At 38.6% G+C, this 22,900-nt stretch overlaps 1 protein-coding gene across 3 annotated transcripts in view; it reads right to left on the minus strand.

The window, feature by feature from the left end:
* Positions 1–21,512, minus strand: part of LOC110446099 (probable GPI-anchored adhesin-like protein PGA18) — a 33,325-nt gene extending 11,813 nt beyond the window's left edge. Inside the window, exon 1 of one of the 3 annotated variants that reach the window (XM_021491086.1) lies at positions 19,739–19,816. The gene's annotated coding sequence lies outside the window, so the exon portion shown is untranslated. Of the gene's footprint in view, positions 1–4,008; positions 4,114–19,738; positions 19,817–21,269 lie in introns of those variants that run through there. The other 2 variants (XM_021491079.1, XM_021491071.1) reach the window with 2 other exon arrangements.
* Positions 21,513–22,900: the final 1,388 nt, after the last annotated feature.

The raw sequence follows: 22,900 nt of genomic DNA on the forward strand, positions 1-22,900 counted from the left end.
TACAATGATATAACTTCGTTACAATGATATAACTTCGTTACAATGATATAACTTCGTTACAATGTAACATATGTATGATATAGTAATACAATGATATAACTTCGTTACAATGATATAACTTCGTTACAATGATATAACTTCGTTACAATGATATAACTTCGTTACAATGATATAACTTCGTTACAATGATATAACTTCGTTACAATGATATAACTTCGTTACAATGATATAACTTCGTTACAATGATATAACTTCGTTACAATGATATAACTTCGTTACAATGATATAACTTCGTTACAATAATATAACTTCGTTACAATGTAACATATGTATGATATAGTGATACAATGATATAACATCGTTACAATGATATAACATCGTTATAATGATATAACTTCGTTACAATGATATAACTTCGTTACAATGTAACATATGTATGATATAGTAATACAATGATATAACTTCGTTACAATGTAACATATGTATGATATAGTAATACAATGATATTACTTCGTTACAATGTTATATCTGTTTGTGATACAAATACAACGTAATGCAATAAGATAGATTTGTTACATTGTAATATCTGCGTATAATATCAACGTAGTACAATAATATAACTTCTTTGACATTGTAATACCGGTATGTTATATCACTGGAGTCTGAAATTCTGTCAAAAATTATTAATTACAGTAATAAAAAAATAGAATATGCTTTAAAATATCATATTTAAGGTGGGGGTTTTATTACTGTTTTTATTATTTTTTGATAGAATTTCAGACTCCTGTGGTTATATCATGTTAGTTAACATGTTTTAGGCAAAACAACAACGCATATCAAAAGTGCTTCAACACACAGAAAACCAATGAGAACCCGTTAGGTTGGAGATGACATCAGGTGTTTTTTAAAGAAATGAATATCAAAGACATAAGACAGTCAGTGGCCTTTCGGAATCAACAGTAAACCACCATAGGGTCGGTTTGTTTAAGCTCAGACACGGTTACCTCTCGTTATCACGTTGACCCTAGTATTGATTCGGACATTGACACGAAAAATACCACATCCTGTTCTATACCAGAACGAGGTTGTGTGGGAAAGCGTACATTTTAAAGTTGTTTAATGGCCTGTTGTTCAGTATTGCCATCTTTACACAACATGTTTGTAACTTACATATGTTCCTCTGTATTTCTGTTATGAGAGCTAGCATACCCCACAGTTTAAGAGAGACATGCAGGATAAACACTGTTCGCAGATTTGCACAAAAACATGTGTGCGTGTACTTACTTTACCAAGAATTACATTTTTAGCATTTTTTTCGTGAATTTGAAAGAACTTGGCCCGTATTCACGAAAAAAAAATTCTTGCTCACAGTCTGAATTTGTGCTCAAGCCCAATTTCTTATTTGGATAAACTATACATTTTGTCAATGATTTGGAGGAATTTTGGAGTCTTAGGGCTAAATATCATTGTCGATGTTTAAACTTCACCTTTTGGCCGTGTAACATGATTCTAAGTCAGTTGCAAGAAAGTAGGTTTGACCACAGAATCCATGTTTGACCACGAGAATGGTTAAATGAATATGGGTCCTGAAATATGATGCCAGTTAAATAGAAATAGATCCCCGTACCACTGCCTAAAACAGTTACATTGTGACATTAAGGATCCATGTACCACTGCCTAAAACAGTTACATTATGACATTAAGGATCCCTGTATCACTGCCTAAAACAGTAACATTGAGACAGTAAGGATCCCTGTATCACTGCCTAAAACAGTAACATTGTGACATTAAGGATCCCTGTATCACTGCCTAAAACAGTAACAGTGTGACATTAAGGATCCATGCACCACTGCCTAAAACAGTAACATTGTGACATTAAGGATCCCTGTATCACTGCCTAAAACAGTTACATTGTGACATTAAGGATCCCTGTATCACTGCCTAAAACTGAGTCCCTTAGTTACATAACATGGATGGTAAGTCACGTTAACGCTGTAGCGTGCCTTAGTTACATAACATGGATGGTAAGTCACGTTAACGCTGTAGCGTGCCTTAGTTACATAACATGGATGGTAAGTCACGTTAACGCTGTAGCGTGCCTTAGTTACATAACATGGATGGTAAGTCACGTTAACGCTGTAGCGTGCCTTAGTTACATAACATGGATGGTAAGTCACGTTAACGCTGTAGCGTGCCTTAGTTACATAACATGGATGGTAAGTCACGTTAACGCTGTAGCGTGCCTTAGTTACATAACATGGATGGTAAGTCACGTTAACGCTGTAGCGTGCCTTAGTTACATAACATGGATGGTAAGTCACGTTAACGCTGTAGCGTGCCTTAGTTACATAACATGGATGGTAAGTCACGTTAACGCTGTAGCGTGCCTTAGTTACATAACATGGATGGTAAGTCACGTTAACGCTGTAGCGTGCCTTAGTTACATAACATGGATGGTAAGTCACGTTAACGCTGTAGCGTGCCTTAGTTACATAACATGGATGGTAAGTCACGTTAACGCTGTAGCGTGCCTTAGTTACATAACATGGATGGTAAGTCACGTTAACGCTGTAGCGTGCCTTAGTTACATAACATGGATGGTAAGTCACGTTAACGCTGTAGCGTGCCTTAGTTACATAACATGGATGGTAAGTCACGTTAACGCTGTAGCGTGCCTTAGTTACATAACATGGATGGTAAGTCACGTTAACGCTGTAGCGTGCCTTAGTTACATAACATGGATGGTAAGTCACGTTAACGCTGTAGCGTGCCTTAGTTACATAACATGGATGGTAAGTCACGTTAACGCTGTAGCGTGCCTTAGTTACATAACATGGATGGTAAGTCACGTTAACGCTGTAGCGTGCCTTAGTTACATAACATGGATGGTAAGTCACGTTAACGCTGTAGCGTGCCTTAGTTACATAACATGGATGGTAAGTCACGTTAACGCTGTAGCGTGCCTTAGTTACATAACATGGATGGTAAGTCACGTTAACGCTGTAGCGTGCCTTAGTTACATAACATGGATGGTAAGTCACGTTAACGCTGTAGCGTGCCTTAGTTACATAACATGGATGGTAAGTCACGTTAACGCTGTAGCGTGCCTTAGTTACATAACATGGATGGTAAGTCACGTTAACGCTGTAGCGTGCCTTAGTTACATAACATGGATGGTAAGTCACGTTAACGCTGTAGCGTGCCTTAGTTACATAACATGGATGGTAAGTCACGTTAACGCTGTAGCGTGCCTTAGTTACATAACATGGATGGTAAGTCACGTTAACGCTGTAGCGTGCCTTAGTTACATAACATGGATGGTAAGTCACGTTAACGCTGTAGCGTGCCTTAGTTACATAACATGGATGGTAAGTCACGTTAACGCTGTAGCGTGCCTTAGTTACATAACATGGATGGTAAGTCACGTTAACGCTGTAGCGTGCCTTAGTTACATAACATGGATGGTAAGTCACGTTAACGCTGTAGCGTGCCTTAGTTACATAACATGGATGGTAAGTCACGTTAACGCTGTAGCGTGCCTTAGTTACATAACATGGATGGTAAGTCACGTTAACGCTGTAGCGTGCCTTAGTTACATAACATGGATGGTAAGTCACGTTAACGCTGTAAAGTGCCTTAGTTACATAACATGGATGGTAAGTCACGTTAACGCTGTAGCGTGCCTTAGTTACATAACATGGATGGTAAGTCATGTTAACGCTGTAGCGTGCCTTAGTTACATAACATGGATGGTTTGTCACGTTAACGCTGTAAAGTGCCTTAGTTACATAACATGGATGGTAAGTCACGTTAACGCTGTAGAGTGCCTTAGTTACATAACATGGATGGTAAGTCACGTTAACGCTGTAAAGTCCTTTAGAATGGCTTATTCTAGCTAGATATAGCGTTATACTAGATGTCACATAATAATGAAACTTATTCAAATGAGAAAATCATACAATGTAATCTGTACCTACAATCACAATATCTGATGAGTATGTTACTTACGTCAAAGTTCTCCTACAGCAAGACAGGATGTAAATCCATGAGACTGTTCACACTCAGTCGATGCTAATGACATTTATTCATAAACACATATTTATATGTGAATAAACATCTTCTCTAAACGTGATGTCACATTTATTTGTATGGTTCACACCTTAATATATCTTTAGTTTCGGAGAATTATATAGATATTATTTCACAATAGTATGAAGTAAGCATGTGATGACACCTGCATTATTAGACTGTCGTGTCCAGCTATATCATGCATCCTCTAATTATACATTTCTATAAGGTACTCCCTCGTAATCAGTCAGAAGTCCCGGGATTAGAAAAGTCACATATGACCGTACCATTGACTAACACATACACATAAGGATCAGTACAAATTAAAACTTAACGGATCAATGACAATGTCAGGTTTTTGTTCACGCAAACTGGTTACAGTGTAGGGAATTTACATCTACATGTATATGCTGTACATATCATGGTGTTAATGGTTATTGTTAATTCGCTCAGTTATGAGGTTAAGAAATTTTACAAGTGATATTAATTCTTCATTACTGACATAATTAAATAATGTATAGAACTTGAAAGTACATGTAATAGGTCTTTCAAAAAAATATCTAGACATACGTTTTTTCTGTTATGCAGTATTTAGTGATCATTACAATCAAACAAATAATGATATTGGTCTCTAATTTCATTTAGGTCGCAAAGAATACATTTTTTATCGTCTCTTAAAATGCCATGCCGTCTACCAAAGTTACTCGATAGTCCAGGTCCCCAAACAGAGGGAATCTATGCGCAAGAGTTACACCCCTTTAAACAACTTCATGACCATTATTATTAATAAAAATTATCCGAGGTAACAAATCTTAAATGTTTATTATCAATGATTTGTTTTTCTTAATTTTGATTGGATTCAATAAAATGCTTCATTTGTATGTTTATCGGTAATTACCATAGATTAAAAGATATAGAATGAAAATAGCGAAAAAGAAAAGCAGTATATCATGTTTGTCAGATACATCTTCTGTAAGGTCCCTCTGTTCTTGAGTTTACGTTACAATTTGAAAAGGAATCCCTTTTATATACTAATACAATTTCAATCTGAGAGGGCTTGTTGACAATAGGAGACGTTGTTTATACCATAAGCGTGCGTGTAAAACTTTAATGTGATTATGTGTAGCTTGATCACGTGCACAGTGTTAAGTGTCATTAACTTCTCCGTGTAACATCAACATTCTAGACATATACCAGATAAGAACTAAAAAATCTGTGTTTTACAGACGACAAAGTCCGCGTATATTTGATAACACACATATGGGAGTCATACCTTAGTTCACAATAATATATCGCGGTTTTATAACTCATATGGGAGTCACATCCTTATTTCACAATATTTAGTTGCACCTGTGTAGAAATTTCCACAGAAAAATTCCCCGTGGGATTTCGTGAGTCATAAAGCGAGGCTCCAACAGGATTTCCCGACTATTTCTTTAGCATTAAAGTTCAGTGCAGAATTTTCGAAAAACATAGAGAGGTTCAGAAAGGGATTTAGGATTTTGTTGATTTGTTTTTTTTTCTCCTTAAACATTTCCTGGTCTTTAATGTACGTGCAGTGAGACACATCATAAGATTGTAAGTATCTCACCTTCAAGGGAATACAAGATACAAGAAACTTTATTTTAACGTCGCATACAGGTAAACAAGGAACATTAGCTCTTGAGAGCTATTATTGCGACAAATAATTCCATGTGCATCCCATGTAGGCGATTCACAAGCTATTTTTCTTATTAACATTAAAGTTTACATTAACCGATTTGCGTTCATACCCGCATGAATATTGAAAAAAAAGTTCATTCCTTATACGAATGCAATTTTAACGATACTCTTGACAACAAGACAGAGCGCCATTTTGAATGTGGTTAGATCCCTAAACAAAAATTATATCAAATGTGTGATTATATAAATATCATAATGAATGTTTCTTCAGTCGTCTCTTCATCTGAATTTGAGACGGAAAATCTAAGCAGTGAATAGAAACTACAGTTCTGATAGGACAATATCAAAAGTGATGTCCCCACATGTGAAGATAATATTTCGTACAGAAATGTATATCTTCACCACATCACCCTAATGATATCTGATATTTCAGAGGTATAAATATAATAAAACAAGACAAAGTATTGCAAGGCTATCCATAGCCCAATAGCCCCCACCCCCGGGAACCAATGGGCGACTCATAAGATATACATTTGTAAGTGTATCCTAATACTGTTTATGATGCAAACTGTTTGAGAAAATCTCTGGCGCCCGTAAATTGTCCATCATGCAATGTCCGTTATACCAATCCAATGTGTGAGCTGTTTATGTACCGATAATCGGTACAGCTGAAGTTTAATATAGATTTGAAATAACACGCGCATATGTTTGCAATAGACACTAACAGGCTACCTTCAAAAGCGCACCGATATAAAATTGATTGATATGGGCGTTATGAGGAAGTTACATGTAGGGAAAAAAATGTTCTTTAATTTCACGTCAGACCCCATAAATCACGGAGGCATCAAGAGAAGTGTATACACGTGTGTGAGAAATGCCGGGTAAGCACAGGGTTAATACAGTTGTACCTCTCATGGGTGTCGTCAGTTAATTTATAAACCTGTGTAGCTGCGCAGCGACTATCAAACTGATATCCAGGCAGATCCAGGAAGGCTAAGTGCTGTATCATTATAATCTTAATGAGCCTCCCCTCGCGTGAGCGTAGTGTTTATAGAGCTTAGACATTGTCATCGTGTCCACCAGTCAACCCGGCTGTCAAATTTAGACAGAATTTATTTATACAGGAAGTTGATTTTACAAAATGCAATCCTTTGTCATATATTTATTATAACTCAACCCAACCAGTCTCACAAATATGTGTTACTATGATACTTTACCTCATACCTAGACTATCGAAGTGCGTGTATATTGTACTCACACTTTTGGCTTTAATTACATTGTACTCACACGTTTGGCTTTACTTACATTGTACTCACACTTTTGGCTTTAATTACATTGTACTCACACTTTTAAGTTTACAAAAGAAACAAAAAAACAAATCTTCATTTTCTTCTGGTGGAATAGGATCAGTAAAATAGGGCTCCCCACTTCCAAGAATGTGTTTTGTTCTGTACCGATTAAATAACAAGTTGTTAAATGTACATTTCCATTACAGGTTACTCTATAAGCATTACCAGAACAAATCGTGTTCATAGAGCCATGGTTGCAATTTGATCACCATCGTTTTGAAGCTTCTCCTCCCGTCTCGATTTACACTAGACAACCGTTAGAAGCAAACATTTTGGTGACGTTAGGCTGTTTCAGATCGATTGGTGACGTTAGGCTGTCACAGGAATCTAGTTTGCACTGACGAATTAAATATCGATTGGTGACGTTAGTCTGTTTCAGTAATCGAGTTTGCACTGACGACATAGACACTTAAATATCGACAATATAAGGAAATATCTATATTCTAAGGTCAATAATAACTATAACATTATAATGTAAATATAAGGATTGGACATTTTTGCGTTTATACCAAATTGAAATTGAAAAACAAATGCCGTTCAAGCCTTGATTTTAAGAAAAATATTGGTGACCAGACCCTCCTCCCATCCCACATTTTCACAGCGGTGAGAAGATATAACGGTTGATCAGGTAACTGGTAAACCCCTGTAATATTACTGTACCACTATTGCCTCTTGGGTAACTGAACCATTTAACAAGTCTCCGTGACATTTATTATTAAACATATACAGAGATAGCGTTTACATTACTGAAGTTTCTTCATATCAATATTTACCAATTTTAAGCCTTTTAATTAGCTGCGATTGATATTAGAACATTAATTTCTCTAGACGCATACTGCCAAAAAGCACTTTTTGTGTAGAGGGGTTACTTAAATAACTTCTGATGTGGATTAAAAAAATGGTTTATTGCAATAATGCAACTGGATTGGGCACAAGTTATACAACTTATATAAAGCCCTTTCAATAAATAAGAGCTGTTGGAGAACAGCATAGCTCGCCTATTGGTGATATATATCGTATGTCACTATGTTGTAAGATACACTGTAGCAACTATCAATAGAAACAAATGGACAGTAAAACCTCAATATAATGCCTGTCGTTTCATTTGCCACCTCACTTACAGCCAACATTTTTCAGGTCCCTTAATTATGATGTTCCTGATGGCAATATAACAAGGTTTTGCTGTACCTTGACATGTAAGATGAGATGACCAGCCAACGTGAAATAGTCAACAGCCGTTTGATGGTGGTGACCGATTCAAACCTGCACAAACAAACTGTCCCAAAACCTAACCAAAGTCAAACTAACCAGGTTTGGCCCCTAAAATATGAAAATGTAATTCAGCACATTGCTGATATTCCATGTAAATACTTCAACCTTTTAATAGACAACAGCCTATTGATGGTGGTTGTCCAACACTTCACACAAAAACTTGCCCAAGTCTAATCAAGCTGCTTTTGGCCACTAAAATATGAAAATATGGCCCAGCACATTGCTTACACTCCATATAAATGCCTTAACCTCATAAAAAAACAACTGTGTATTTACATGTAGTATGATGGTGCAACACTGTCTGGAAAAAACTTGCCCAAAAACTTTAACCTCAGAAGGTGGGACGCCGACGCCGGGGTGACTACATTAGCCTCCTATTCTCCGAATAGACAGGTAAAACTTACAATACAACTATACAACAAAATTACAAAATGGCACACTAAAACTAGTTTACAAATAAGGTAGCTAAATGACAAGTTGTCGTGCATGCGTTCACTCATTTAATTAACTAAAAAACAAATAATCTCGATTTAGTATTAAAAGTATGTCAATTGGTGGTCGATACATGTCCCCTGGGCCTCTTGGTAATCAAATGTAGAAAGGGTTATACATATACTCTAGGTTCCACTATATCACCCAGTCAGACACAGAAATCATACTTCGTGTTTATGTACGAGTCCTTAAAATTACCGTTACAAGACCCCCAGGCCATGATGTATAATACTTACGTATATATCAGATGTGTTTGGGCCGGAATGACTTTAATTGTGGCGGTAAAGTAATAAACAACAAATACTATCATGTGAAATTATATAGCCTGGATTGAACGGCGTTTAAAAAAACCATACCGGCATGAAAATTAACAAAAAAACGCCGTTCAATCCATATATTTACATTACAACAATTAACCGTAGTCATTTTAGCGTTTTGACGCAAGGCCATTCTCCATGTTATCCGAAGCAGAGCGACAAGACTCTCATTGAACAATGTTAATCAATTACGTCATAAGTAAACCACATGCTACGTCACGAGAGTGCATTACAGCTGGTAATGTTCACATAGTGGGTTGCAGCACAAATGTAAATATATCCATGTGAATGGCACGTAAACACGCGCAACTCACAAATAGCTAAGCTTTATAAGCATTCAATATTTACAAAGCGACATTGATAAAGTATACCTTACGCTGTGTATACAAATGTAAGTGAACGACGCTGAGGCACTCAATCTTCAGTAATTTGTCTAAACTTAAAAATATCGCACAAACGTATTTTATGTAAATACAAAAACCCTCCCCGTAATCATAATAATGTTGTGTAATTTTGTACGTTAACACAAAAAATTATTGACTAAAATCTTTAACAGATCAGTTTATCACGATAACATTATGATATTCCCGTTAATCGATCAGAATATCGCCTTAACATGTTAGCTCTGTCAATACAGGCATCTGTATACATTTTACTGGCAGCGTTGCTAAGACAGTAAGTAGATGTAAAACGATTAGTTGGTCGTAGATCAATAGGGGGAACATTGTTCCGATAGGTAAGGATGTCTGTGTCAAATACACGCACTACACATATACTATCTACATATATGTTAGGAGAGGGTCTCACTTGTCTCTTATCCCTCGTGGGTGATCAAGGGTCTCACTTGTCTTATCCCTCGTGGGTGATCAAGGGTCTCACTTGTCTCTTATCCCTCGTGGGTGATCAAGGGTCTCACTTGTCTCTTATCCCTCGTGGGTGATCAAGGGTCTCACTTGTCTCTTATCCCTCGTGGGTGATCATGGCACGAATCAATACCAACCGCCGGGGGGCGGGGGTCCGGTCCCCCTCATACACGTAACTTATCGCAGTATTTCTGCCAACAGTCAACAATTATCGAAGAACGGAATTGTCAGTTTTAGGTCTATATTCGTCTATATATACAATATAATGCGCATGTCATGACCACAGGGACCTGATAATTTGTTACAGCTATATTAGAACTTAAACCGAGGTGTCCAGAGTAATTTTACACGTTTTAGGGGTTAAGATAAACTTTCGGTAAAAAGTCCACCCCACTGATGACTCGTACATGTATATCATCAGTGGGGTGGCATTTTTACCGAAAGTTGATCTTAACCCCCTAAACGTGTAAAATTAATCTGGACACATTAGTTTAGGTCCAAATAATGCCGTAACAAATTATCAGGTCCCTGTGGTTATAACCACTGACAGTCTACATACATACGGCAGTCTGTGTCTCTGGGAGTAATTCATTTGATGTATTTAACAGCAACCGACCGCTATAGTTACATGACATGTGTTTCTGTTAAGTAGAGATGCAATACTCATATCAGTCCGCACTTATACTCAACCAGTCGGTTTTTTTTTGTGTGTTAACATTTAAATACTACTATTCCGGGAAAGGTTCGCTGCAGTTTAACTTCCGACTACTTCGCTCTGCGTTAATATGGCCGATTTATCATTACGACGAGTATTAGTAAACACTATCATACACATATAGTAACCAAACATGACGGGCGAAATTAACAATGGGCAAATGTGTAGTCCAATAACACTTAATAACTCATTTCCACATGTTCTGGTTTCCTCGGCGTTTGACGTGATAGTTACCAAGGAGAAAGCACGGAGTAGGTAACAGAGAAAGGAAAAGGTCTCGGTATCAACCCCATCACCCCGCCTCCCCCTCCCACCAAGGGCTTAAGTTAATACTTAACCTTCAGCAATTTCAAAAGTCAAATAAGATATCGCTTGAAACTGGAGGGGTCATATTACGGGTCAAATAGACATGACCTTTCAAACCCAAGGGTCAAAGGTCATTTTGGGGAGTCAAAAACATACTCTCATGTGTCTATCACTAAAATCTCTGTCACCCCATCCCTATGTAGAATCTGAAAGCAACCCATATATTATTTTGGCTAAAAAATAGCATCAAAGAAGAACATACAGCCCCACTCCCCGATTCTGTCCCCTGGAGTTTGGGTGGGGCACAGGGCATGGAATATTTTTTAGCGGAGGAGACCACTATTTTCTAATATTACAAGTAAAGCGATCCATGCCCCTGTGGGGTGGGGAGCAATCGGACAAATTCTGGTTGCTTTACTTTAATGCAGAAGATCCAGAAGAAGCCCGCGATTTGGTAGGGCTCCAACATTAGTCGCCTCATAAGACTTTGAATGGGATCCAACACGGATGATTTTTGTGATCACATTTATTTATTTTTTGTAAAATTAAATATACCATTAAGTTGACTATGAATATCTTGGGTAAAGTGCAGCTAAAAAGAAATCTGAACATATTTTCTAAAGCCTATAAAAATATAAATGATTTGCAGATTATTTAGAAACATTTAATGAAGAACGTAAATTTATATTGTAGTAAATCTAGGTTACATGTTTATTTGACATGTGGTCATAAAACACACGCCTGGGTCAAAAGTGTAGTTAGCTTAAACGAACATTTAACGAAAATGTTTGAAATGAAAATATTTGAAATGTAATATTTCCAAAAAATACTTTAAAAAATATTAGAAATTAAAATCGTTCATAGGGAAGCAGTATGATCAATTGAAAAAAAAAAACAATGAGTTTACAGATTTTTTCTTAAAACATTTTGAAAATTTCTATTTACGATTCTTCAAAGTGGATCGTATCTATGTACTGTTTACGTGTTCTCGGCATAAGTGTCCGCAATATTTCTCTGCCCTCAACAATCGTGCGTGTCCTGCAATAAACAATAGAGGAGCCATAATTTCAGAAGAAGACAGCCACACTAAGCCCATCCTAGATATAAGACCCCCTTAAGGGTCATTTGAACAGCTAGTAGGCCATAAGTTTTTGGTGCACCCCTATAAAAATGTCGCTAAACGTAGTCTCGAAACAACTTGTCTTTTATTTTTATGGCGTAATGCTATTGTTGGAAAATTTCGCGAACATTTTTACGGATTAATCAAATATGCAGTACTTCCTTTCAAAATGAAAGACTTACGGAGTATAAACGAATACCTTACGATTTACAGAAAAAACCGCGGTGTGTGATACACGTAGGTGTTTCACAAGGGGACAACTGTACAGGTGGGGAGTGGGGGGGNGTCTATAAACGTATAGATATTGTCAACAATCAACATGTATAGTATCGGTTGTGCTATTTGTCAGTAAGCCTGTAGTCTAGTGGTCACCGTGTAGGACTGACACCGGATATAGCTAGTACCGAAGCGGTCGTGGAAGCCGGGCGTAGTCAAATCACGTTAATTTTTCGATATTTCTTGTATTTTCTGGTAGTGTAGAGACAAATAAAGAAGCACGACAGTCAAGCATAGACGTAATTCATATCTGAAACAGGAGGTATGTAATTGTTTTGGTGTAGTTGCACATTATTTACAAAAACAGTCCGCCTAGTACCGCTAAATCTTCATTCGCAACAGCAATTATATTATCGTGTTTAGCCTGCTTAAACCCAACAGCACACACAGGTTATACTCTGTTATGTTTTTTGTCGATAAAATAACAAACGCTTAAGTTGTCGAAAATGAGCATTTATTCTAAATGCCAGAAATTGAACATATGTATACATCTTTGTGTTGATTTTTATAATAAGGTGTACAAAGAACCAAAAAAGATGGGGCTTGCCTCAAAATAAACGCCACAAACTTGAACTTAAATATTACCATATTTCTGTTCAAGTGTCCCCTTCTTTAGATATTGGTATAACCAATTTTGGTGAAGTGTACTGGTGTACGGCGGATAGGTCATAAGGTATACAGTATTCAAGTGAACACTTCGTCTAAATGTGACATATTTTGTTAAAGCTATACTGAAACTAACGTTCCCCGATTACCGTAAATCTCCTACAGTGTAAAATGCATGCACCTTATCGTACGTTAGTTGTAGAACACCAAAGATTACAAGAAACAACAATGCACTCAATACAGTTGTACAGGTAAGTCAGATAACCACTAGTCTAACTGTGCTGTAGATTAAAAGGATAGGCCAAACAGATAGTTGTGTGTCTGTTTTTCAGCCCTCAAAATACTAGGGTTGCAAAACATCTTTTTAAAGTTCCAATTATGAAACAAAGTTTCAGACCATAATTTAAAAGTGCCTATTAAAAGTTGATGAAAATAGAGTGAGAATAGACTTTGAAATCTTGAGTAGGAATGAAACAGACTTTTCCCATTACCTGTTAAAGGTGTATATATTTAATACTTTCAGACGTCTGTATTACCTTTACCACTTGCTATTTACAGATAACTGTGAATAAATTGAGGATATATCAACTTAACTATCGTTTATTTCTTTGCCAATCTATGTATTAGTGCAGATTTTCTCTACATCACCCTTAACATTTCTTGTGTAACCCCTCCCCCTTGTATATTAACGTTGTGACAGGGAAAGAGTATGTCACCTTCTGCCTAAGTTCCAACTCTCCACCGCTGTTGTCAAGGTCATAGCTAAAGTTCCAACACTCGATTGATATTGCCAAGGTCACAGCTAAAGTTCAAACTATCCACCGCTATTGTCAAAGTCACAGCTTAGGTTGTGTTATAGCATGTGAAGAATGGGTACTCCTTATCATTATTTAACTCGACATTCATTAGACTTTCGACATTCTTAACCCCTTCCCTTGCGATATCATTCAAAAGTGTTACAAAGCAACACCATTGGTATGTTACTCCAATGGTATAACAACAAAAAAACATAGCTAGTACATATGCCCGCTCTAAACATGGTTATGATAGTAAAGCTATTCGCCGTACTATTAGCATGCTAGTTGCCGTACACACTTGAAAATGTATCAACAATTCACTATTCGCCCTACGCAGACGAAATCATATTTAGTCAATTACATCGTAAAGACTACATGTAGACACATGACCATTATATGTTTATCCCGGTCTCATCTACATATGCCAGTAATGTCCGTTTCATCATCGTATATGTCATACTTTAATAGCTATCTCTTCTTCTTTCTTTGTAAATGATTTTGTATCGGTACTTTGTAGTCATTTCTTACCAATATCTTCAGATCGCATGAAATAGTCTACAAATCATCTGCATCACATACATCATTGTTCATTGTATAATTGCTGTGCTCCTTTATTTGTCTCTACGCTACCAGAAAATACCAGAAATATCGGAAAACATCCCGTGGCTTGTCTGCGCTAAGCGTCTATGCCCGCTTCGGTACTAGCTTTATCCGGTGTCAGTCCTACACAGTGGTGGTAGGACTCCGGGCTCGTAGCCGTAGGGTTGCGGGTTCGAGTCACGGCACGGCTCTGTGTTGTATCTATTTGAGCAAGATACTTTACTCCGCTTGTCCGAGTCTACTCTACTCAGCTGCAAATGAGTATGTGGTTGGGCAGTGCTAGAATTGTTGAATGCTGGCTGTTAGCGCCGAAATGGCAGCTTCAGCTGTATGCTCCCCAAGGAGTTGAGAAAGATATTGGCTGGTTGCAAAGGCCCTATAACCACAGATAATAATTTGTGAACCGCTTTGAGACGACCTACGAACTAGGTTGTGATAAAGCGGTATATAGGAACCTCGAATCATTATTACTATTATTAAAGACAAATGATCGCACGGCAGCATAACGGTATAATCGACCGGCTTTGAAGTCGGTTGTATTACTTGATATCTTCAAGAGTGTCTAGCAATTGGTCAGTCTTTGCGACCGAAAAACCAAACAAATAACTAACCGCATGCCTTCGATTTTGTTATGACATATGCATATTCCAGTGGTGCTGAGAACGTAGGTGATATAACCGCTAGACTTTCTAGGATGTGAAAACAAAGACCAAAACGTTATTGTCACTATTATAGCTAAATTATGATAATACTGTGTGTTGCTCTCACCTGAATCAGTGTTCCCAACTACTACAGTTAGTGACAGTCGAATCAAGGAACATGAACAATTATTCCGTTCCTCTGTTTGAACAGCATGTTTAATAACATACTTATTCTTTTAAAAGAGTTATATCTTCTATCTTCCTGCTTCATATTATCACAAGACAACGAACGTTGACGGATTCGGGTTCACGTAATGCCCAACGCCGATACCTTACCCACTGTCCCCTATTGTGACCATATCGACTATTTAACGACACTTCATATGGCGATATAAATGCACGTGCGCGTTCTATATGTTTGCTAATTTTCTCAAGCAACAACTTATGTAAAAGTAAAGATCCTCCAGAAACTTCCCCGTATTACATACGTAAATATATTAGCCGTGTTTGATCGCGATTATACACGTCTGTTTTGTTAGGTGAGGGTACACGCGTGCATGGTTTCCATTAAAACAGTGCATTATGATACAAAATGTTCTGAGGCACAAAAGAACAGCTAACTTCATTTCAATGTCACTTTGCATGACATATTCTATAATTTACGGAAACTATCGAAGGAATATCGGACATCTTCTCTGAACTGGCCCAATTTTCACGAACAATTGCTTTATACAGAACTCTTCGTAGCAACTACTTTTCAAAGAACGTGTTTTCTCCACGCTAAACAACTCCACCAACCCATGTGGAGTATAAATTGATCTGGGGTAGGTGCTACAGCATCTGTGTAGTCGAGTAAGGCAAGGTAAGGAAGCAATGTACCACTGCAAAACTGGATACACACATTATGGAGATGTAGCCGGATGAAATTGAACTAGTATAGACTTGTACATGTTGTTAGTTTCTGGTGACCCGAGACCAGGGAAATAGGCATGGTCAAGGGACACCAGAAACTTGCTATATCCCTCAACCCTATACTTTAACAGTTGTATTATACCGATACACACTGGGGAGACAGTTTTAACTAGAAAATATTTGTAATCCATAAGCTGTATAGCTTCAAGTCTCAACTACCCTTTTGATGGCAATAGAGCCAAATGCTTCCGGGTTCGGTAGCAAGCTCCGCCCACCTCGCGCGTCGCTTCCGAGTTCGGAAGGGAAAAGTGAGGATATATTTGATTTAACCAATTACGTTTATATAGAGTAAATAAAGTAGAGGTATATTAACACCTGATAAGGCAGGTCCTACGAAAACCTCAAATTGTATTGGTGATTGCATTGGATGGTATTGTATTGTATTGATTAGTTCGGATTGACTTATTGATATTTTACCTATCGTAAGTTGGCGTCTGGATCCTGTTTCTCAGACTTAGATGATGCCACATGACGGAAATGTTATTATAATTATATTTTGCTGTAGTGTTCACCCGGAAACTTGTGCCAGGCGCTGACATGTAGATATATTTCAGTCATTGATTTGCATCTTTAATATGCTGAAAAATAGTTTTATTTTGGTTTTAGATTTGGCTTTTTCTAAAACAACAAGTCTAAAACGAAAACAAAATTTGACTTAAAATAGAAAATGACTGTTTCATAGCCTGAAATGTTTTGTCTAAAACATGCAAAACCTTCAATATAAACTCCGGAGACAGACTAGTGCGGGGATTCCGGACACTGAGACTTACAATAAAATAAAACAGTAAGAGGAAGTCGGGATATTTTATATCTACCTTTGTCTTAAAGATCCCTGTCCCATCACTGCATTGAGTTTTTTTCTATGTAGAGTAACCTCCCCTTAACTGCCGCATTTGGGTATTACTGGAGCGCAGTTTGGCCAGAACACTTCCGTTTGGGTATAACTGGAGCGCAATGTGGCCAGGACATTTGACGTGTGCACATGTGTGGAAGTATGTGTGTGCGCGTGTATAGAAGCATGTGTGTGCTCGTGAGTGGTAGCATGTGTGAGCGAGTGTAGGTTGAATGCGTGTGTGCTCCGAGTAAGTGTTCGTGAGTGGATCTATTTTAATACGTAGTTAATCATATGTTGAATGATAGTTAAAATTATATGTAAAATTGTAGGGAAAGGGCTTCGTATAAGTTTCTCGGTACAGTGCGAGGAATAACTTCAAAATTTGAAGAAATTCTACTGAGAAATGGTGACACAATCCTATTACCTTTCCTAGCGAGGTGGGTCACACTCAACCCTGTTAACTAGCGAGGTGGGTTACACTCAAACCTGTTAACTAGCGAGGTGGGTCACACTCAAACCTTTTAACTAGNTACTCAAACCTCTTAACTAGCGAGGTGGGTCACACTCAAACCTTTTAACTAGCGAGGCTGGTCACACTCAAACCTTTTAACTAGCGAGGTTGGTCACACTCAAACCTTTTAACTAGCGAGGTGGGACACACTCAACCCTGTTAACTAGCGAGGTTGGTTACACTCAACCCTGGTAACTAGCGAGGGGGGTCACACTCAACCCTGTTAACTAGCGAGGTGGGGCACACTCAAACCTGTTAACTAGCGAGGTGGGTCACACTCAAACGTGTTAACTAGCGAGGTGGGTCACACTCAAACCTTTTAACTAGCGAGGCTGGTCACACTCAAACCTTTTAACTAGCGAGGTTGGTCACACTCAACCCTGTTAACTAGCGAGGTGGGTAACACTCAACCCTGTTAACTAGCGAGGTGGGTCACCCTCAAAGCTGTTAACTAGCGAGGTGGGTCACACTCAAACCTGTTAACTAGCGAGGTGGGTCATACTCAAACCTTTTAACTAGCGAGGTGGGTCACACTCAATCCTTTTAACTAGCGAGGTTGGTTACACTCAAACCTGTTAACTAGCGAGGTTGGTCACACTCAAACCTTTTAACTAGCGAGGTGGGACACACTCAACCCTGTTAACTAGCGAGGTTGGTTACACTCAACCCTGTTAACTAGCGGGGTGGGTCACACTCAACCCTGTTAACTAGCGAGGAGGGTCATACTCAACCCTGTTAACTAGCGAGGTGGGTTACACTCAACCCTGTTAACTAGCGAGGTGGGGCACACTCAAACCTGTTAACTAGCGAGGTGGGTCACACACAAACCTTTTAACTAGCGAGGGTGGTTACACTCAAACCTGTTAACTAGCGAGGTTGGTCACACTCAAACCTTTAAACTAGCGAGGTGGGTCACACTCAAACCTTTTAACTAGCGAGGCTGGTCACACTCAAACCTTTTAACTAGCGAGGTTGGTCACACTCAACCCTGTTAACTAGCGAGGTGGGGCACACTCAAACCTGTTAACTAGCGAGGTGGGTCATACTCAAGCCTTTTAACTAGCGAGGTGGGTCACACACAAACCTTTTAACTAGCGAGGGTGGTTACACTCAAACCTGTTAACTAGCGAGGTTGGTCACACTCAAACCTGTTAACTAGCGAGGTTGGTCACACTCAAACCTTTAAACTAGCGAGGTGGGTCACACTCAAACCTTTTAATTATCGATGTAGGTCACACTCAAACCTTTTAACTAGCGAGATGGCAGAGTGGCACAGTGGATTGCGCAAACGACTTTCACCTAGACGGCCGAGGTTTGATTCCCTTTAACTAGCGAGGTGGGTCACACACAAACCTTTTAACTAGCGAGGTTGGTTACACTCAAACCTGTTAACTAGCGAGGTTGGTCACACTCAAACCTTTTAACTAGCGAGGTTGGTCACACTCAACCCTGTTAACTAGCGAGGTGGGTCATACTCAACCCTGTTAACTAGCGAGGTGGGTTACACTCAAACCTGTTAACTAGCGAGGTGGGTCATACTCAAGCCTTTTAACTAGCGAGGTGGGTCACACACAAACCTTTTAACTAGCGAGGGTGGTTACACTCAAACCTGTTAACTAGCGAGGTTGGTCACACTCAAACCTGTTAACTAGCGAGGTGGGTCATACTCAAACCTTTTAACTAGCGAGGTGGGTCACACACAAACCTTTTAACTAGCGAGGGTGGTTACACTCAAACCTGTTAACTAGCGAGGTTGGTCACACTCAAACCTGTTAACTAGGAGAAATGGTGACACAATCCTATTACCTTTCCTAGCGAGGTGGGTCACACTCAACCCTGTTAACTAGCGAGGGGGGTCACACTCAACCCTGTTAACTAGCGAGGTGGGTAACACTCAACCCTGTTAACTAGCGAGGTGGGTCACACTCAAACCTTTTAACTAGCGAGGTGTGTCACACTCAAACCTGTTAACTAGCGAGGTGGGTCATACTCAAGCCTTTTAACTAGCGAGGTGGGTCACACACAAACCTTTTAACTAGCGAGGTTGGTTACACTCAAACCTGTTAACTAGCGAGGTTGGTCACACTCAAACCTTTAAACTAGCGAGGTGGGTCACACTCAAACCTTTTAACTAGCGAGGTTGGTCACACTCAACCCTGTTAACTAGCGAGGTGGGTCACACTCAAACCTTTTAATTATCGATGTGGGTCACACTCAAACCTTTTAACTAGCGAGATGGCAGAGTGGCACAGTGGATTGCGCAAACGACTTTCACCTAGACGGCCGAGGTTTGATTCCCAGGCCGACCGAACGTGAAAATAAATTGGTTCACCTACCCGATCACGCAGATTTTCTCTGGGTTCTTCAATTGGTTATTGTATCCATCCACTAAAATATCTGACAGGGAACAAACTGTTTCAATTATACATCAAAGTTCACCATCGGAACGGGTATTTTTTTCGAAATCTCAATATTGAATATATTAACTAAAGTAAGATCCGGGTTATATGGTAATAATTTAATCTTGCTGGTAACAAGCGTTTTGATTGGCTTAAACAATTATGTTATTAGCCCATAACGTAAAAAAAATGATGTCGCCGTTTGTAGCGTCGCTTTTGATTGGCTGATACGTATACAGCGGCGTAACCATTTCTAAGAGAAAAGAGTCCATCAATAAAAGTGGATTTCCACTGGGATTGTGTATAGTAGATTAAATTATAAGGATTAACTTGAATACATTTTTTATGTTATGGAGCTATAATACAAAAAAACCGGAGTGTACTTCGCAGTTTATTTAGAATACACTCCGGTTTTTTGTGTTGTATCTCCATAACATAAAAATTATATTCAAGTTAATCCTTAAATATATAAACATTTGTACAACGCAGCACTTTTATCACGGACTTCAATCTAATTCCGTGTTTTTATCAAGGAAGTTACTTTAAGGTGTGCACCAAGACGGGGATGATTATACGGTGTCGTAGAACTAAACACGTGTAGGATAACGCACAGAGTACATCCAACACATGCATTATTTATTTATAAAATAAATTTTGAAGACTAAATTCAGACAATATGATGACGTCATGACATTGTGACGTAACACTAAGACAATGGACATAAGTCGATGAAGTGACGTGGAAGACATGGCGAAATAGATGAAAGAACATATTTTTCGTGAATACTCGACTACATTCCTGATAAATTGATGAAGGAAAACCCACTAAAATGAATGATGAAATAAAGACACGTTTATATTGTGCCCTGTATTTACTGCACAACTCTCATGCAAGGAAAGAAATAGGTCTATATGCATTTTTCCATATCTAACAAGAGTAGTGTGATGTTTTAATTTTACATCACGTCACGTGAGGTTCCAATATGAGTTCACAGTAGGAATTATGGACAGTGACAATATCGATTAAATTATAAATTGGGTGGTCGGGTGGCAAGTGGATAGCGCACTTGCCTTTCATCAATGCGGCCGGGGTTCGATTCCACGATCGAACGTGAAAAGGTATGGGGTCACCTGCCCGACTACGTGGGTTTTCTTCGGGTTCTCTGATTTCCTCCCACAGTAATTAGATCATTCGGGCCAACAAGAGTTATTAGTATAAATTGTAAAACGTGTTTCATAATTGATGTAAACCAATAAAGTTTATTTTAAATGGCGCCATGGAAAGGGTAAAGAAAACGCTATTTTCGGGATGTTCGGTTCTAGATACAGCACTCCCTGTTCAAAAGATTTCATTATCTTGGTAAATGTTCTTCTTCATCCCATCTGAAATCTTAGACACCAACAAATTTCACGAAACCGTGCACGTGGTCAAAATAGGACTACATTGATCGATATTACTCAAAACTTACCTTGGATGAAAATTCTTGTTTGCAGATGTTGGCGTGTGTGTCCTGTTTGGGTTTCGCGCACACCACTGTAACGGTAACGACCTACCCCGCCCTATACACGTTATAAACTACCCGACAGACCTGACTTCCTGGTGTTGTCGCGTTATATATTAACACATGTGCACAGGTAGCAACACTTCATTATGATAGGATTGACTCGCCACAAAGCACTGATAACGTTTATCGGCCTGGCTATTCCAGTCACCTATAGAGCAGTAAGATGTCCGGTTCTGACTAGGGCCAGGGATATCTAAATATTAGAGATTTCTCGCATGGCTAGCAATTTTTAAGCGCGATTTCAGTCGTCTGCTGTTCTTGGTTCAATCCCGGCGTGTCCGCATTTTCGCGGGAATTGTATGATCACAGTACATTGACCTACATGTACAAATGTATCCGATATACGATATCAGTCAATCCTCAATTTTAGGTTATTTAGAAAATTAACCTTCGTGTACATCTGCTTTTGTAAGATTGAATGTAATGCTTTTATGCAAGGCCCAGCAGCGATGGGCCTGGAATTCTAGTCGGTGACATAGGCTACGTGCATAGGGACCTGAGAATAGACATCACGAAAATGTTTAACGTCCTGTCAACAGCTATCGTCATTGAAGGACGGCCTCCCCTGTGTGCAAGATGCATGCGTGTAGTGTATGCGTGTGTGCTTTGAGAGGCTGCGATATGTTCGTGTTTGTCTCCTTGTGATAGCACGGAACTGATGCCGACTTTATATTGTTTTATATGAATGTGAAGTTTTGGGTTTCTGTAACTTTAAACGTATCGAACGTTTTCATTTAAAATTTTGCAAACACATTAATGTTAAAACGTCTACACCGCACTTTATGATATACGGAGAACTTGGAAGGTTTCCGCTAGATATTAATGTCAAAGTAAGAATGGTCGGTTTTTGGGCTAAATTGACAAAAAACAACTAGAATAAATTAAGTAATAAACTGTTAGCAATTTTATCAAATTATGAATCCTCATGGCTAAAATATGTGAAAAGTATTTTTGAAGAATGCAGTCTGATACATATATTTAATAGTCAAGAGTTTCAAAGTATACGTGGGCTAAAAAGTACCATATTTCATAAACTAAAAGGAAAATTTATATCAAACTGGAGAAATAAAATTCATACTTCTCCCAAAGGAACCAATAGTACGAACTTTGTTTAGAAAAGTACTTACTTGAACTCCCTCCGAAACTAGCCAAAGCGTATTGTAAGTTTAGAACATGTAATACTAAGTTACCAATTGAAAGTGGTAGGTGGTTCAATATACCAATATACCTCGCCCCCCCCCCCCCCTCTACACTCTACCACACACAAACACACACTCCTAAATTGCTGAGCGTTAAACAGGAGTAAAAACTACCATTTTTACATTTCCTCACAGGGGCGAAAGAAGACAAAAGATAAGATCCCAAATTAATTCGCCTCTTACGATCATGTAATGGGGACAGCAAGTACAATGCTTACGCTTACACCCTACCTTCAAGGACTTACGAAAATGTATACTCAACAAACAGTTTACATCAAACTGTACATAATGCACATCCCTACATTAACTCACCTAATCCATAGACAAACCAACAAG

Source organism: Mizuhopecten yessoensis, unplaced genomic scaffold (genome assembly GCF_002113885.1).
Source record: "Mizuhopecten yessoensis strain PY_sf001 unplaced genomic scaffold, ASM211388v2 scaffold285, whole genome shotgun sequence".
NCBI classification, from domain to species: Eukaryota; Metazoa; Mollusca; class Bivalvia; order Pectinida; family Pectinidae; genus Mizuhopecten; species Mizuhopecten yessoensis.